This window comes from Narcine bancroftii, chromosome 3 (genome assembly GCF_036971445.1).
Source record: "Narcine bancroftii isolate sNarBan1 chromosome 3, sNarBan1.hap1, whole genome shotgun sequence".
Lineage (NCBI taxonomy): Eukaryota > Metazoa > Chordata > Chondrichthyes > Torpediniformes > Narcinidae > Narcine > Narcine bancroftii.
In genome coordinates this window covers 356,492,087-356,506,424 of record NC_091471.1, presented here as the reverse complement: position 1 = coordinate 356,506,424, position 14,338 = coordinate 356,492,087, and the positions used below count along the sequence as shown (strand labels likewise).

The 14,338-nt window shown below is 41.3% G+C and overlaps 1 protein-coding gene across 7 annotated transcripts in view; it reads left to right on the top strand.

Moving 5' to 3' along the window:
- The first annotated feature begins 3,040 nt into the window (after window positions 1–3,040).
- rnf213a (ring finger protein 213a) overlaps window positions 3,041–14,338 on the top strand; it is a 187,295-nt gene continuing 175,997 nt past the window's right edge. For 5 of the 7 annotated variants that reach the window (XM_069929964.1, XM_069929966.1, XM_069929967.1 and 2 more), the window contains exon 1: window positions 3,050–3,318. The gene's annotated coding sequence lies outside the window, so the exon portion shown is untranslated. Of the gene's footprint in view, window positions 3,319–14,338 lie in introns of all 7 variants that reach the window. The other 2 variants (XM_069929969.1, XM_069929968.1) reach the window with 2 other exon arrangements.

The window sequence follows — 14,338 nt, the reverse complement described above, 5'->3', positions numbered from 1 at the left end:
CAAAGCAATTAGTTTACATTGACAAGTTACTTTTCGTCAACTACAGCTCAGCTTTCAACACCATCATGCCCTCAGTACTGGTCAGCAAGCTTCGAAATCTGGGCCTCTGCACCTCCCTCTCTACAAATGGACTTCTCATTGGAAGACCACAGACAGTACGAATCAGGAACAATGTCTCCTCCTCCTCATTGCCAATCAACACAGACACACCTCAAGGATACGTGCATAACTCACTGCTCTACTCTATACCTGTGACTGTGTGGCTAGGTATAACTGAAATGCCGATGACATCATAGTTTTGAGCAGAATCACAGACGGCAATGAGGAAGCGTTCAGGATAGATCAGCTGGTTGAGTGGTGTCACACCGATTGTGGATTTCAGGAGGGGAAAACCAAGAGAACACAAACCAGTCCTCATTGAGGGGTCATTAGTAGAAAGGATTAAGAACTTCTAATTCCTGGTGTCAATATCTCCAAAGATCTGTCCTGGGGGCTTCATGTCAATTAAATCATGAAAAAGACTCGCCAGTGGCTATAGTTTGTTTGGAGTTTGAGGAGATTTGATATGTCACCAAAGATTTGCAAATTCCTACAGGTGCACTGTGGAGAGCATTCTGACTGGTTGCATCACGATCTGGTACGGAGGTGCCAACGAATAGGACCGGAAAAGAGTACAGAGTTGTGAACTTGGCCAATGTCATCACGGGCACCAGCCTTCATTCCATTAAGGCCATCTACAAGAGGAAGTGTCTCAAGAAAGCAACCTCTTTCATCAAGGACCCTCACCACCCAGGCCATACCCTCTTCTCACTGCTACCACCAGGAAGGAGGAACAGGAGCCTGAAAACAAACACCCACAGTACAGAAACAGCTATTACCCCTCTGCCATCAGATTTCTGACACTATCTCACTTTCTTTTATTACGTATGAATCAATTCATTTTATTTTTACTGTCATGCACATGTTCATGGCAATACAATCTGATTCACCTCCCTGTGACTCAGTGATAAAAACAATTCATCCAAACCTTTCATTCTTCTGAATGCTTTATCTTTCACATCTTTGTACAAAATATCATTTTACAGGAAATCTAGATGTTTCAGTTTACAGAATGTCTTCCCTAACAAGAACTTTCTACAAGATATTAATTTTACTGGAAATGTAATGGTTTTGTGAGAGATAACAGAATATAGGAAGTAAAGCTAGTATGAATGAAATAAGGAATACTAGACTAGACTAGAGGAAGTTAAGTAAGTGTTGAGTAGGGATAAGAGTGCACATAGAATTAGTAAGTCCTGGGGGTTGAGATGTGTGAATAAGGACAAAGGCAGATTCATGAATAAGGACAATGACATGATGGGACCCAGACAGGATACCCCATGGTCTTTCAAGTTTACAGAAACTGCACGTAGGCAGTCAGAATTACCAAATGCCAAACCAATCCAGGAGGCAGAAGAATGTTAGGGGGGGAGGGTACCTCTACACTGAAATGAACTGTATAAAAGTTGGGTGAGCCCCAGTATGTGTGTGTATTCCCAGGGTAAGGGGAAGCACCCAATTTTGCATTGTTGTACAATAAATGTTCTTTGTCCTCAATTTTTGTCTCGAGTGAAATCTGTGAAGGTTCTCACAGTTTCAAAACAGGTTTGGATGGTTGAGAGTGTTCCAATGTTGAGAAGATTCCTGCTCCAAAATGGCTCCTAATTATAAAAACCACATTCAGACATTTGATACCTTGATGAAGGGCTCAAGCTTGAAACGTTGGTTATGCATCTTTATCTTTGCTACATTAAAGCATACTGACCAGCATTGCGTTTTTATGTCAACCACGGTTTGCAGATTTTCGAGTCTGTTGAAAGTGCGTGATGCTGCAAGAACAGACAAACGCAGAAGGTCCCAGCCTGCACAGCACCATAGGAAGCACATCCAGTGCTAGACAGTAATGGTCCAGCAGAGCCAACACGTTTCCTCCCACCCCCCCCCCACCCCCACCACCGCCCCGTGTTGATGAGATCCATCTGGAGTCAGAAACACAGTAACATTCTGCAGGTTGTCGCTTCTCCTTTTCCAGGGAGAGCAATGATGCTATAGTTATTGCTGCTGGTCGACATGTCACCCTGTGTCATGCTGCAAGATTGAACATCTTTTTTTTTTTTTTTTTTTTTTAAATTTTTTTATTTTTCACACCATAAATCACATTAGCCATGATATACACTATTTCTTTTCACATATATACAGTGACTTTTTCTCCCCCCCCCCCCCCTTTCCTCCCAAACCACCCCCCCACCCCCCCCCCTCTCATCCATTTTAGGTATACAAAGATTGAACATCTTAAGGAAAGGGGATGTGGTGATTGAGAGTTGGTCATCCTCCTGACCATGAAAGAGGTGGGAGAGGATATGCCCCCCCTCGGGTAAGATGCACAAAAATAGATGGGTCTGTTCGAAACAGAAGTACCTTCACAGAAATTGCTCGAGATAAAAATTGAGAACAAAGAACATTTATTATACAACAATGGAAAGTTGGGTGCTTCCCCTTACCCTGGGAATACACACATATACTGGGGCTCACCCAACTTTTATACAGTTGATTTCAGTATAGGAATACCCTCCCCCTTCCATTCTTCTGCCACTTGGATAGGTTTGGCATTAGGCAATCCTGCCTGCCTACGTGCTGTTTCTGTGAGCTTGGAGGACCTGTCGGTGTCTCATCATGTCATTATCCTTATTCTAATTTACACCTTCCCAACCCTCAGGGCTACAACCTCTTCATATGTGGAACTTGAGACTGTCTAGGGCTTACTAATTACATATGCAGAACCTGCTAATTCTATCTAGGGCTAGAGACCCTTATCTTATTCAGACTGACGGCTTCCTACATTCTAATATCCATTTCTTATCCTGTTCCTACTGGCTTTATTCATTTACCCATATATCTACATTAGTTTCCTCATCTTCATAGTTTTACTCATCTCTCACAGGTCCCACCAGGCGGTGACTTGATAATAAAATACAAGTAACTAACTGGAATACCATTTCTTTATCACAATAGAAGAACCATCACAATGGACCTGAACTTTGGTTCAGAAGTTTGCCTGCTTTGTCATTTACAAGTCTTGTAACTGCTTGTGATGTACGAAAGAGGTTGATTTATTGGAAAATACATGCATTAGGTGAAAGAAAACTGAAAGTGACTTTAGGAACTGGGAGAGAAAACGAAACCAGCGCTTGAATAACAAAGCAGTCGGGCGGAGCTTCCTCCAGCTGCAGCCGGAGACCGCGGGGACAAGGCAGGCAGGAGCCGGGCTTCCCGGGACAGGTCAGTGGCCGCCATCCACCTCCTCCCGGCTCCGCAAACAGAAGCGGCCTCGGGTTCTGCCAGTGGGATTGGAGGCTCCCCCGACTACGGCTCCCGTGTCCGCGGCCTTTCCCCACCTGCGCGTTGTGTGGCGGCGCCAGATGATTCACTGCCCCCTCCGGCTCTCTCCCCTGACTCCGCACCCACCCCCGTCTCGCTCTCCGTCTCCATACACCCACCTCTCGACCTCCATATTCTGTCTCTCTCCTCCCTGCACCCTCTAACTCCCCCTCCTCCTCCATCTCTCTCCTCTCTGCATCCCATTCCTTCCTCCAGCAGCCCCTCCAACTCCCTCCCCTCATGCACCCTCCAACTTCTTCCTCCCAGCACCCTCCAACACCTCCCCTCCTCCTCCCAGCACCCTCCAACACCTCCCCTCCTCCTCCCAGCACCCTCCAACACCTCCCCTCCTCCTCCCAGCACCCTCCAACACCTCCCCTCCTCCTCCCAGCACCCTCCAACACCTCCCCTCCTCCTCCCAGCACCCTCCAACACCTCCCCTCCTCCTCCCAGCACCTTCCAACACCTCCCCTCCTCCTCCCAGCACCCTCCAACACCTCCCCTCCTCCTCCCAGCACCCTCCAACACCTCCCCTCCTCCTCCCAGCACCCTCCAACACCTCCCCTCCTCCTCCCTGCAACCCACTCCCTCCCCTCCACCTCCCTGCAACCCACTCCCTCCCCTCCACCTCCCTGCAACCCACTCCCTCCCCTCCACCTCCCTGCAACCCACCCTCCCCTCCACCTCCCTGCAACCCACCCTCCCCTCCACCTCCCTGCAACCCACCCTCCCCTCCACCTCCCTGCAACCCACCCTCCCCTCCACCTCCCTGCAACCCACCCTCCCCTCCACCTCCCTGCAACCCACCCTCCCCTCCACCTCCCTGCAACCCACCCTCCCCTCCACCTCCCTGCAACCAATTCCCACCCCTCCACCTCCCTGCAACCTCCAACTCCCTCCCATGCACCTTTCAATGCCCTCCAACTCCCTGCACCTTCCAGCTCTCTCCTCCGCCCTGCACCCTCCAGCTCTCTCCTCCTCCGCCCTGCACCCTCCAGCTCTCTCCTCCTCCGCCCTGCACCCTCCAGCTCTCTCCTCCTCCGCCCTGCACCCTCCAGCTCTCTCCTCCTCCGCCCTGCACCCTCCAGCTCTCTCCTCCTCCGCCCTGCACCCTCCAGCTCTCTCCTCCTCCGCCCTGCACCCTCCAGCTCTCTCCTCCTCCGCCCTGCACCCTCCAGCTCTCTCCTCCTCCGCCCTGCACCCTCCAGCTCTCTCCTCCTCCGCCCTGCACCCTCCAGCTCTCTCCTCCTCCGCCCTGCACCCTCCAGCTCTCTCCTCCTCCGCCCTGCACCCTCCAGCTCTCTCCTCCTCCGCCCTGCACCCTCCAGCTCTCTCCTCCTCCGCCCTGCACCCTCCAGCTCTCTCCTCCTCCGCCCTGCACCCTCCAGCTCTCTCCTCCTCCGCCCTGCACCCTCCAGCTCTCTCCTCCTCCGCCCTGCACCCTCCAGCTCTCTCCTCCTCCGCCCTGCACCCTTCAGCTCTCTCCTCCTCCGCCCTGCACCCTCCAGCTCTCTCCTCCTCCGCCCTGCACCCTCCAGCTCTCTCCTCCTCCTCCTCCACCCCCTCCGCCTTTGACTCCCTACTTTTCCCTCCCACCACTGTCTCCTTCCCATAAAATGGCTGTCCAGCAGGAGAATTGCAGTAGAATTGGCAGTGCGGGGGGAAGAGTGTTGAAGAGAATTGACAGCCAATCGGTTTAAGGGGAAGTACGTGGCGAAGTCAGACTGATGTTAATGCCTGAGGCTGGCGTAGAAGACCTTTGTCACAGTCACGTACTTTGCTTCGTCAAGAGCAGTGCTGGCTGCCATTAATGATGTAAGCGATGTTATGCATGGGGGCAATAGCATGCATACATGGGTGTGTTAAGCGTCAATATACTGGTGATGAATCTCAAATGCAGGAGGGTGAGAGTGTGAGGATCACCCCTGTGGCAGTGAGCCAATGAGAAGGACAGAAGAGTTTTGCTGGGTAGTGTTTGGGGAGTCGAAGAATGCAATGTTGTGTCTCGTGAATTAAATAAATAAAGTCGACCTCATGGGCAGCTGAAAGAAACGAGTGAGTATTCTTTATTTGTTTGTAAGCTGTGATCATTGCTGTTATTCCTTTAAGGTCATTAAAAGAAGAAATAATAGGGGAATTAAAAGCTTTAAATGTAAGGAAATATGAGTAATTAATGGAGAAGCAAAACCAAAATGGTGAACAAGGAATTTAAGATATTCAGAAGAGAGTAGGACCAAAGAATGTTGATGAGAAGATTCATAAATTCCTGGGGATATCAGTCTAAGTTGGTTACTTGTTTCTTTGCCAAATATGTCATGTTACATTGATCAAAAACAGGCCTTAAAGTATTTTGTAAAACATGATTATTGCAGGACACTAGGTTACCTTAACACTAGAGTACAGAGGTGATAAAAGCCAGGACCAGAGAATTGTTTATTTTGAACAGAAGATATTGAAGGAAGACAAAATTTTGAAGCATGGATGGGTTGACATGGAACAACCAATTTCCATGAGTAAGAGAGGTCCAATAGTAGACATAGATTAAAAGTAATTGGAATTACAGAGTTATATGTCACAGAAACGTCCCCTCCCCCCCACCCCCCCCCCCGTCCCCCCCCCGTTCAACTAATCCGTGTCAACCAAGGGCTAGTCCCGTTTGCCCACATATCTCTCTAAACCTTTCCATGAACCTGACCAATTACCTTCAACTTTATAATTATATCTGCCTCTACTCCTTCATCTGGCAGCTCATTTCATGTAACCTCCCCCCTCAGTATTGAAAAAAATGCCTCACTATTCCTCTAAATCTTCTCCCTCTCACCTTTAATGTACGTGCTCTAGTTTTAGATTTCCCTATGCTAGGAAGAGTACCGTGACCCTCCTTTTTATCTGGGTCCTTTATATTTTTATAAATCTCTAGAAGCTTCCCCTTCAGCCTCCTTCACTTGAGAAAAATAATCCCAGCCTATCCATTCTGCATACCTCAAGCCCTACAGTCCGAAGAACGTATTTGAGAATCTTTTCTGCAACCTCTACCTCTGTCACATCTTCCCTAAGTATGCCGAACAGGACTGCATGCAATATTTCCGGGTGCATTCTCACCAACGGTTTACACAACTGTAACATGACATTTAGGCGAGTGGGCCAAGATGTGGCAGATACAATATAACGTGGATAAATGCGAGGTTATCCACTTTGGAGGTATGAACAGGAAAGAGGACTATTATCTAAATGGTATCTGTTTAGGAATAGGGGAGATGCAGAGAGACTTGGGTGTTGCTGTACATCAGTCATTGAAAGTGGGCATTCAGATGCAGCAGGCGGTGAGAAAGGTGAATGGTATGTTGGCATTCATAGCAAAAGGATTTGAGTACAGAAATCCTGCTACAGCTAAACAGGGCCTTGGTGAGACCACACCTGCAGTTTTGGTCTCCTTATCTGAGGAAGGACATCCTTGCCATGGAGGGGGTGCAGAGAAGATTCACTAGACTGATATCAGGGATGGAAGGACTTGCATATGAAGAAAGGTTAGATAGACTAGGTTTGTATTCTCTGGAATTTAGAAGATTGAGGGGGATCTTATAGAAACATATAAAAGAGTTTAGACAGACTAGATGCAGGTAGGTTGTTTCTAATGCTGGGAAAAACCAGAACCAGGGGTCACAGTTGAAGGATAAGGGGGAAGTTTTTTTAGGACTGAGATGAGGAAAAATTTCTTCTCTCAGAGGGTGGTGGATCTGTGGAATTTTTTTGCCACAGGAAATAGTTGAGGCCGGTTCCTTGTCAATATTTAAGAGTAGTTTAGATTTGGCCCTTGTGGCAAAGGGGATCAAGGGGTATGGGGCGAAGGCAAGAACCGGGTACTGATCAGCCATGATCATGTTGAAAGGCAGTGTAGGCTTGTAGGGCCAAATGGCCTACAACCTGTACTTATTTTTTTTCTATTTTTCTAAATCCAGCTCCTAGCCCATTCCCTTCCTTCCTTCCTCCTATCAATGAGCTTCTTTCTCAGCCCCTTTTCCCCCTTCCCCCTATCACTGCCCTGCTCCTTTCTTCCCCATCCTACTGGCATTCACCTGTAGACCTGTGCTCTTCCCCTTCCACCTTCTTATTTCAGGCATATCTGGAGGAGGGCTCAGGCCTGAAACGTCAACTGCCTTTTGCTTTCCATGGATGCTATGTGACCTGCTGAGTTCCAAGAGCACTTTTATTATTGCTGTAACAAAATCTTAAAATTTCACTCAGAAAAGCAAGCATGCCCGTCACCTCCTTGGTTATTTGTGTCCCCTTTTTCAGGAGACCTACTTGTTTTCCCTATATCTCTCTCTGTATCAATCCTCCAAGGCCCTGGGATTCCTGTTCTGGTTTAACTTCTCAAAATGCATCACATTGCACTAGTCAGAGTTGAATTCTGTCTGCCATTAGCCCTCCCCCGCCCCCCCCCCCCCCCCCCCCCCACTTTCCCACTTGATCTAGATACCTGTTGTAACCTTTGACTAGCTTCTTTGGTATCCACCACGTCTTCAGTTTTGACATAATGTGCAAACGTATTAATCATGTCACCTGTGGTCTCATAAAATAGTTAGGAGAGATGACCCAGCACTGACTCTTGTGGTACACCACTAGTCATCGATATGCAGTTTGGAAAAACAACTCTACTACCCATCTCTTTCCACCAAACCAACTTTGTAACCAATTGGCTAGCTCATCTAAGTCCCATGTTCTAACCTTCCAGACCAGCCTACCATGCAGGACCTTGTCAAAAGCCTTGCGAAAGTCCACAGACAACCTATCAACCCATTCTGATCAATACCCTTGGTTATTCATAAAACTCAAATCAAATGCACAGTTATGTTGACCATCCCTATTCAATCCTTGCCTTTCCAAGAGCAGATAGATCCAGCCTCCCAGAATCCCATCACTGATGTTAGGTCCACGGGCCTGTCGTTTCCTGATTTTTCCATGCAGGTTTTATTCAATAAAGGCACATTAGCCTATCTCCTGTCTTCCGGTAAGGATAATATATTTTTAAAAAAATCTCTCTCAGACCCCAGTAATTTATTCCCTTGCTTTCCACAACATCTGAGGATAAACTTGATCTGGCCCCAGGAACACAGCAAGAATCTTCTCTTTCAAAACATGCATATATTTCAATACCTAACTGTTCTTTTTTTTTTCGAAACTTTATTTATTAATTTTAACATATGAAGAAAGTAATTCACGTACAGAAAAAATACAAAATAAAGTAATACAAGTACAAAGTAACATAGTTAATACAATACCAATCTCAGCATCTCCCCCTAAAAACTATTTTTAACCCCTAAACCCCCCCTCCCCACCCCCATGATAAAGAGTGAAGAATTAATACTATTAGTATATTAAAAAAAATATATCTTAAAAAAAAGATCGATATATATAAAAAAACAAAAAAATTAATTAAGTATTAATTATTAATCCAAAATTTTTTTATTATATAAGAATATATATGAAAAAACAAAAACAAAAAGAACTTAAATGAAAAAAAAACCAACTAATAAAAAAAGAAAAAAAAGAAAGGGAAAAAACATATATAGAAAAAATATATAATAAAAAAAGTTTTTTTAAAGAAAAAAAAAGATTAATTCAAACTTATTTAAATTGTATATAATCAATGAATGGGGTCGACTTTAACATAAAAAGACATATTATCTTGTATAGAAAAAGATATTCTTTCCATAACCAAACAAAACTTCATCTCTGAATACCACCTATCTAAAGACAATACATTTCTATTCTTCCAAGTAATCGCTATACATTTCTTGGCCACTGCCAGCGCTAAGTAAATAAAAGAGATCTGGTAATTATCTAATTCTAAATCAATCAATTGTTGCATATTCCCTAATAAAAATATATCAGGGTCTAACACAATATGAAGATTATATAGATTATTAAATACAGATTGAATACCTTTCCAAAATTGTTGTAACCGATCACACAACCAAACAGCATGTAAAAAAGTACCAGAAACCTGATCACAACGAAAACAAAGATCTGATTTACTAAAACCAAATTTTTTAAATTTTTCGGGTGTTAAATATAATTTATGTATAAAACTAGAATTAATCATCGCCAATCTAGCATTAATCAATTTTCGAACACTATTACAGCAGATTTCAGACCAATCTTCTTCAGTTATTGTTAAACTTAAATCTTTTTCCCATTTCATTTTATCTTTATCCCAATCTATTTTACTTTCACTTTCCAACAAAATATGATACAAACTTGATATATAACCCTTTTTTGGAAATGAGAGCACATATTTCTCAAAATCAGTTTCAGACAGTAAATTCATTTGACGACCGCATACCTGTTTTACAAAAGATCTTAACTGATAATACACAAATATAGAATAACCACTTATATCAAATCTCTTTTGCAATTCTACAAAAGAACAAAAATGACCTTCTAAAAAACAGTCGGATAAATTATGTATTCCTTTCTCCTCCCATTGTTTCAAAATAGTATTAGATACCGTGAAAGGAACAAGTTGATTATTATATAATGGTAATCTTCCCGACCACTTATTTTTCAATCCCATTTTATGTAATTTACTTGTCCATAAATTCATTAAATGTTTCAATATTGGTACATCATGAGTTCGTAACAAATTTTTATTCCATCGAAATAAAAATTCATTCGAAAATTTTTCAGAAATAACTGCCAATTCTATCTGTGCCCAACTAGGCGTATCTTGTGTGGCCATTAATGTGCTAAGAAATCTAAATTGAGCTGCTTCATAATAAAATTGAAAGTTAGGTACCGTAACCCTCCAAATTGAAAATCCCACATCAATTTTTTCAACGCCACCCTAGGAAATTTTCCTTTCCACAAAAAATCCCTAATTACTTTATATAAATCCTTAAAAAATCTTTGTTGTAAACAACAAGGAATTGATTGAAATAAATATTGTATACGAGGAAAAATATTCATTTTTATAGTATTAATTCTTCCTAATAAACCCAAAGGTAAATCTTTCCATTTAACTAAATCTGCCTTAATCTTCTTCATTAAAGGAAGATAATTAAGTGAATATAAATTTTGGTAGTCAGTATTAACATTAATTCCCAAATATTTAATTTGTTTCGTCCACTTCAAATTCGTAATATTTCTAAACTTTGAATAATCATCTTTACTAATTGATAAAATTTCACTTTTAGTCCAATTAACATAACCAGATAATTGACCATAAATCTCTAAGGAATCTTGAAGTGCTGGCAGAGAAACATCAGGATCCACCAAATACAGCAAAACGTCATCCGCAAATAGATTTATTTTATAATCTTCATTCAAGACTCTCATACCTTTGATACTATCATTCTGACGTATTAATTGTGCTAGAGGTTCAATAACTAAAGCAAACAAGGCGGGTGATAATGGACATCCTTGTCTAGTAGATCTTGTTAAATTAAAGGATTCTGAAAGCAAACTATTAGTAACAACTCTAGCTTTCGGACCATTATACAAAGCCCTAATCATACCAATAAATGAGAGACCAAACGAAAACTTTTCAAGTACTTTAAATAAAAACTTCCATTCTACTCTATCGAATGCCTTTTCTGCATCCAATGAAACCACTGGTGGATAATTCTGAGATTTAGATGTATTTATCAAAGTAATTAATCGTAGAATATTATCCGAAGCATACCTATTTTTTATAAAACCTGTTTGATCACGATGTATTATCTTTGGTAAATACTGAGCCAACCTATTAGCCATAACTTTAGCCACTATTTTATAGTCTACATTTAACAACGATGTTAAATCACATGGAGGAAAAGCATGGAGCACACCTGAGTGGTCCTTCTCTTTGCTGCCTCCAACAGGCAGGCTAATGACTCCAGCTGCCTGCTTTTGTTTTAGCTACCTGTAAGGGATCTTTATCTTTTTTTGGTATAACTGTAATTATAGCATTAGAACAGGACTCAGGTAATTGAAAAGTATCATAAAGTTGTTGTATTACATTCTTAAATAAGGAAGATATATCAACATAAAAAGTCTTGTAAAACTCAATAGAAAAACCATCTCCACCAGGCGCTTTTCCATTTGGCATATCTTTTATAGCCATTTCAATTTCACTATCTGTAAAAGGTTTATCTAACTCTTGTCTGTCCTCTTGAGATAACTGTGGTAAATTAATATTTTTCAAAAAAGAGTCTATTGCATCTTCTTTTATCTCTTTACATTCAGTCAAATAAAGTTTTTTGTAAAAATTACAAAATTCATCATTAATTTCTTTTTGACTAAAAGTAATACCCGATTTATTTCTAATAGCTGGTATAATCCTAGATAACTGTTCTTTTTTTAATTGCCAAGCTAATACTTTATGAGCTTTCTCACCCCATTCATAAAATTTATTTTTTGAACGATTCAACAGACATTCAAATCGATATGACTGTAACTTATTATACTTCAACTTTAAATTAGTTAATTGGATCTTTTGGAATTCAGTAGCTTTCTTTTGAAATTCTTTTTCACAGATTGTTATTTTCTTCTCCAAATCCTCAGTTTCTCTAACTCTCTCTTTCTTCAGTTTGGATGCAATTTGACCTCGTAAAAAAGCTTTCATTGCGTCCCACAAAACAAACTGATCAGAAACAGAGTGAACATTATTAGCAATGAAATCCTCAATTTGTTTTCTCAAATAAACAATAAATTCTGGCTTTTGTAGTAACATAGTATTAAATCTCCATCTTAAAGTATGTTGTGTAACTTGAGAACTTTGATATTCCAGTAATAACAATGAATGGTCCGAGACTAACCTTGCCGTATAATCCACAGATATAACCTTATCCTGTAAAGGTGCCGAAATTAAAAAATGATCAAGTCTTGAAAAAGAATTATGTCGAGAAGAATAAAAAGAAAAGTCTTTCTGTGTAGGATTAAATCTACGCCAAATATCAACTAAATTCAAATCTTTCATCATATTAGCCATATGTATCGCCATCTTAGATTTCTTAATTACCTTTGGATACTTATCCAATAACGGTTCTAATACCATATTTAAATCCCCCCCCAAACATCACATTGGAATTAGTTTGTCCCAATAATAAAGATATTTCTGTAATAAAAGCAGTGTCTTCAACATTTGGAGCATAAACATCAATCAAAGTCCAGGCTTCGTTAGAGATCATACAATTCAACTTAAGTCGTCTTCCTCCATTTTTCTCCTCGTCTTGCAATTGAAACGGTAAATTCTTATGTACCAAAACCGCAACTCCTTTTGCCTTTGAATTAAATGAAGAATAGAAGACTTGTCCAACCCAGTCCCGCTTAAGTTTCAAATGTTCTTTATCTGTCAAATGAGTTTCCTGTAAAAAGGCCACATCTACTTTAAATTTTTTTAAATAAGCAAGTACTTTCTTACGCTTTATAGGATTATTCAAACCCTGAACATTAAGAGAAGCAAATTTAAATTTCGACTTGTCTTACAACAGTTAGAAAACAAAAACCGAACTCTTACCCCCTTACCCTCTCTTAATATGATCAAAAAAAAGAAAAAAAAGAAAGAAAAAAAAGGAAAAAAATTTTTTTTAAAATTATTTAAACAAAAAAAAACCCCTTCACTCTTTTATCTAATAATACAAAAAAAAGAAAAAAAACGGGTAGGAGGTTAAAAATACCCCCTCCCGTCTAAACCGCGCAATGCGGTAACTCCCAAAAAAAATGGGTGTGAGATAACTCACACGTAGCAGATGACTCAGAAAATAGTGCCTATCCAGTTCTCTCCCCCAACTCTCACTTCATCATAAACTAACATCATCATTATTTAATATCCCTTTTTTTTAAAAAAAAAGCATTAGAAAAAAATGCCGAGTCACCATTACGACCATTCCTTCTTGGAGCACGGCTCATTTCTTCCATCGCGGCCTACTATATCTCTGTTGAAACTGAGTGATTGGCAGCTCTTGAGCAAATGCTATAGCTTCCTTTGGAGAATCAAAGAACTTTGATTGGTAACCATCTTGAAAAACCTTCAAAACAGCTGGATATCTAAAGGTTGCCTTATAACCTTTCTTCCACAACAACTCTTTAGCAGGGTTGAATTCCCGTCGTTGGAACATAACCTCTTGACTCAAATCCGCATAGAAGAAAAATCGATTATTTTGAATCATCAAGGGTGATTTTCTCTGTTGTGCATTTCTAATAGCCACTCGTAAAATTATTTCTCTGTCATAATAATTCAAGCAACGAACCAAAACAGGTCTTGGACTTTGATCTGAAATAGGTCTTCTACGCAAGGCTCTGTGAGCACGTTCCAGTATTATACCTTTCGGGAAATGTTCTTGACCCAGCACCTGCGGAATCCATTCAGTAAAAAAATTTCTTGGGTCTGGTCCCTGCATACCTTCCGACAAACCAATAATCTTTATATTGTTCCGTCTGGATTGGTTTTCCAAATAATCAATCTTTTTCACCAAATTTTTATTTTGAGTTTGTAAGTCTTCAACCATTTTGGTCACATCAAGAACTTGATCCCGTATTTCGTCTATATCTTCTTCACACGAATTAAATTTATCTCTCACTTCAAGCTTAAAAGCTCCAAACTCAGCCATCTGTTGAGAAAGTATTTTCACCAGGGTATTAAACCTAGTACCGTCATAATCTTGAATAATCCCTGCATTGTATAAGATAATTTAGATTCAAGATTCACAAGAATCTTTTCAATTGGAAGAGATTTTGGCTCAACAGATTCCTGCTTCTTCTGCATAACCAAAGGATCTTCTGTTCCTTCCTTCATTCTGGTTGCCTTCCTTGTAGTATGACTGCGTGTGGAAACCCCAGCCACAGCCTCTCCAGCAGTGACTGGAGCACGCTGGCCGGGGTTTTCCCCAGTCCATAATGTATTAAGTTCTCCCAGTACATCAAGTTGTATAGGTGCAGT